Source organism: Lynx rufus, unplaced genomic scaffold (assembly GCF_022079265.1).
Source record: "Lynx rufus isolate CCGP_SWC_20201006 ecotype Redwood Valley unplaced genomic scaffold, mLynRuf1.p SCAF_19, whole genome shotgun sequence".
NCBI lineage: Eukaryota > Metazoa > Chordata > Mammalia > Carnivora > Felidae > Lynx > Lynx rufus.
Window position 1 is genome coordinate 7553038 of NW_025814833.1, and position 4745 is coordinate 7557782.

Below are 4745 nucleotides of genomic sequence, written 5' to 3' on the forward strand. Positions count from 1 at the left end.
GAAATGATTGCAAGAGCAGCTCTTCGGCCGCCTGGGATTGAATGCTGTGAGTCCGCAGCATTCACAGTTCACAACACGTTACACACATGGGGAACTTCTCTAGACTTTGAAGTCCTCTAACCAAAGAAAGCCCTCATGAAATTGTGGAGGGAGGGAGAGGGATATTAACAGGCACAGGAGATGAAAAGGGTCCGCTCCAGCTGGTTTACGTGGGCCTCATCAAACCTACCAGTCCAAGTGGGAACAGCAAACCAAAAAGGAGAGTGCCTTCCTTGGAACACGACTTTAGCATCCCAGTCTAAGAGCGAGGCTGGGCATTGCCTGGGAAACTGACAGCAACACATATCGACCCATGTCCTTGTCTCCTCTGGCTATACCTATTCTAAGGGGGCAGCTAAAAAGTCCCTAATTTGTCTGTCGTCTTTCTCTGTTTTTCTTTTTCTTAATAAGTATTGGTCATTGGTCAAGCAGAGAGAGCCTTCTGAGGTCTCCAAATACCTCAAAACTGCGGCAGGGATAAGGACCATCATTGTCCACTGTCTCTCAATTATATGTGATTCCGAGAACTCTTCGACCCTGCAATGTAATCAAATGGCCGAACGCATCCCGGGTTTGCCACCGAGTTTTTACGCAAAGGGCAGTTGAGTCTTTGATCATAATGTCATTCCTTGAGAAACGGTCAATAGCTGCCGAGAGGCTGTTAAGGAATGCCTTTCCCCCCTTTTTGGTCTGTTTGTTCTTTGCTGACTTGACTTGGCAAACATTATTGGCCCCCAAATCAGTTATTTACAACTATAAGACACCTGGGAGCAGCGGGAGGGAGAGGACAGGGGAGGGAAGAGGGACCACAGGGAAGAATATATTCTTTTCAGAGGTTAAAATGAGTTATTTAGGAAATGTGATGTACAATACCATGCATTTACTCTCCAAAGCTAGTCACTAGCAAGCTAACGCCTCTAATACTACAACCACCAATTACAGCTGTTTTGCTACAGTTACTGAGTTCTAACTACAGCTATAGGGCAGAAAGGGTGGGCTGTTTCCATTTTAAACTTTCTCCCTTTGAAAATGGCCATAAAAGTGTTTTCTGTACAAGTTTAATGGCACAAAAAGGTGACCCAAAACTTTTTTTTTTTAAAGAACTTACCACACATAAGAAATGCAAACTTCAATCAAAACATGCATTAGTTGTGTACAAGTCATAAAGGATCATTGGCTTCAAGCTGCAATATATTACAGGACCATACATTGGAGACGTTTTGGTATAACTTCTTACTTGCTCAAATCCCTTTAGGAGAACTTAGAAAGAAAAGCCATTGGAAAGGGTGTTCCGTTTCGTATTGCCAAGCGGTGACATTCCCAAGGGCTGTGCGTCCTATTGAATAAATTAGCACCTACAAGCTGACTTCTTGAGGCCTGCTAATTACTCGTCTATGGACTGCCGCACAGGGATAGAAACAGTTGATGTCAGTAGCAAACGTCAGGTGAACTTAGTAACAGAAGGAAAACTACATTTTAACGAAGTGAATGTTTCTTCCTATAGTACAGGTTTGTTAAGTACCCTTTCCATTTAAATCAACCCCAATTGCCGATCCGTTTAACTAAAAGAATTCAGTGGTTGGCAAGCCCAAAAAAGAAGGTTATTACAGAGAGCTTAATGTGTCATGATAACACCTGAAACGAGTTGCTTCCCCCACCCAACACCCCCACCCGGCCGTACCAAATGACAGCAGAAATTACCTGTGGTCTCTCCTTATATTATATTGCAGCTTTTTAAACTATGAGCAAATCAAACAAAATCAGTTAGTAGTATTAAGCTGATATGAATCCATGGGCGGATTTTTCTGTTCAGCTGATAATTTCTCTGAGCACACTTCACTGCTCCACAAAATGGCAGACTAAAAAGGAACCACAGAGTATTCTGTACAGTGCTTGGAAGGCAAAGACCCAAAGATACGTGAGCTGTAAGGAAACTGCTTGTGAAGATCTGCTTTGGGGAATCACAACCGAAAACGTTGAAGAAGGAGCCAGGATCAGACCGATTCCAACCACCATACTTCTGACTGGGCTGGGGTGGGATCAGGGCTGGTTGAGTCTTGCAATAACTTCTCATCACCAAGGCAAAATCTCGGGGCCAAGAAGAGGCATACGCCCGATACCTAGACACGGAGGAAGGAAAGAACCAAAAGGGAGACAACAAAGGAGAGAGGGAGAAGTGCAGAGGACAAGGGACAAGAGTTTATACTGTAGAAAGAGTGGCGATTGAGTATAAACATGAGAGCAAACATAGCGAACTGGAGAGAGAAAGAAACTGGAGAGAGAAAGATCTCCAGAGAGAACTGGAGAGAAAAACAAAGAGATACACAGGGGAGGTAGAGAGTGGCAAAAGTCATTGATCCCTCAGGTTATTAACCCAGAAATAAGAAGTTCTCACGCTTCCAAGTTTTTGCCTTACTTTACGCGGGGTTTGCTCTCACTTCTGCTGTGCCTTCTGACCTCTCCCACGTAGCCTGTCCTTCTAATCAGGAGCAGGAAGACGCCTTAATTCCCAAAGGGAATTCTACACTCCCCCACCCCCAGCCCCGGGGCATGTAAGGTAAAACAAGATTGCATCTCATTCCAGAAGATGTGGAAGCCTATTAAACTAATGGATCCAAAGGCGGGCCGTCAGAAGTGGCATCAAGAGTCTTGTCATGGGATAGCTAGTGTCACACCACCTAGGCCAAAGTGGGAGGTCTGCATGGACCCTTGATGGGAAACAAGCCGGAAGCAACACCAATACCAAGAGGTTGGATGTAAAGGCCACGCTACATCTCTAGGGAAGGAGATAAGCCCCGGGGACGAGGGTGGGGGAGACAGAGGACAAAGCCTCCTTTCCCTGAAGAGACAGGAGGGGCAAAATTCTTTAACCAGGCATACTGAAAGACAGGCTGATGGAGAGTAAGCTTTCTAATCTCTGAAAAGAAAAAGTGGAAGGGGCTAGGAGGAGCTAGATCACTTCTGGCATATCAATGTCTGAGACTTTATTCTCTGTGGATTCCAGGTCCCCAAACATAGGACTCTTAATGCCCACCCCCTGCCCATCTCAGATGACCTTCAAAATACTGACGGTTTACTGATAAAACCAGCCTAGGCCTAGGAGCCAAATCCTTCAATGCAGTGAGGGCAATACATGACTGAGGTCTGGCCTTGGAGATTCAAGTGGCCCTTTGTACAAGTTCCAATGGCCTTCTTCAAAAAATAGAACTCCAGTGCCTTTTATTCCCCATAACAAATTGGGTAGCTAAGGAGGTTGCTCAAACCCCACTGTCCCAGCACATCCGTCTGAAGACATCTCTTGGCATAGATGTTTTGGAGGTAGGCTGGTCTTTGAAATCACTCTCATCAGTGTGCTAGAGCTCATTTGGGGCACCTGGGCATACTTATTCCCTTGTCCAAGGGAGATGTGTGTGTGTGTTGTTTTTTTTTAAAGAAAACCTATTGGGGCACCTGGGTGGCTCAGTCGGTTGAGCGACCGACTTCAGCTCAGGTCATGATCTCACGGTTCGTGAGTTTGAGCCCCACGTCAGGCTCTGTGCTGACAGCTCAGATCCTGGAGCCTGCTTCGGATTCTGTGTCTCCCTCTCTCTCTGCCCCGCCCATGCTCACGTTCTGTCTGTCTCTCTCTCTCTCTCTCTCCCCCAAAAATAAATAAACATTAAAAAAAAGAAAAAAAAAAAGAAAACCTATTTAGAACCACATCTGAACAGAACTGAGGGCATATCCTTCCAGAGTTTTGAAGGCAGTAGAGAAGAAGACACACTTTTGTCCAAGGCAGGCACTGGATTGCTGCTCTAAGACTTCGACTGGGCAATTCCAAGAAGGATCTAGGGGCTCAGACCCCTTCTATTTTCCTTCTTCTTAGAACTCTACGTCCACTTGAAAGTACCTTGGTTACTTCTGATTGGGCAGGAGAAGCAGGAAGAAGAGAGAATTTCCTGAGAAGTGGGGGTAAACCCAGAAGGAGATCTCTTGGAACTGAACGTATGAATACCCCTTAGTCCCCAGAAAGACCACGGAAGCAAGCAGTGTACCCAAGAAGATGAGTATGGCGTGTCGAGCACATAGCTTGCTATTTTAGTGCAAACACAAGGAGCCGATGTTTAACATCAGCCAGGGTACATTTTAGTTACAATGCCCCTTGCTTTTACCTGGAAATTGTCCCCATCAAGGCGGGATGGCTGTGGGAACATGGTGGGTGACAACCAACCACAGCAAGACCGGATCGTTTCCTCTAGCTTGCCTCTCCCCCATATGTTAAAAGAAGCCACTGCCAATTAATGGCAGCCACACTCATTCAAAAAAGACTGAAAAGCCATCAGGGAGTCAGGATGAACAAAGCTGTTGTTCTGCTCTTCCTTCCTTCCTTCCTTTCCCTGCTCTAGGAATAAGAAACATTTCCCTCAGCCTACAAAGACCAACCGGTATGAGAGGAGAGGAGGTGAGCTGACTGGGAAAATTGGGCTTCCTCCAATTCCGACTGGACCGGGAGGAGCTCAGAAGGCTGTTCTCAGGGCTCCTCAAGGTGGGGAAGTGATCCTCTGTCTTGGGTGGACAAGGTCTGGTACCTCATTGTTCCTGCTGGTCCTCAATGCCTCCTTCTCTTTGGGGACATCTGCCGCCCATGTGGATGGGAACCATGTGAACACAGGGAGAAAGAGCCGTATTAGGTTGCTGGGTGGGTTTCCCACTGAGCTCAGGGCAGC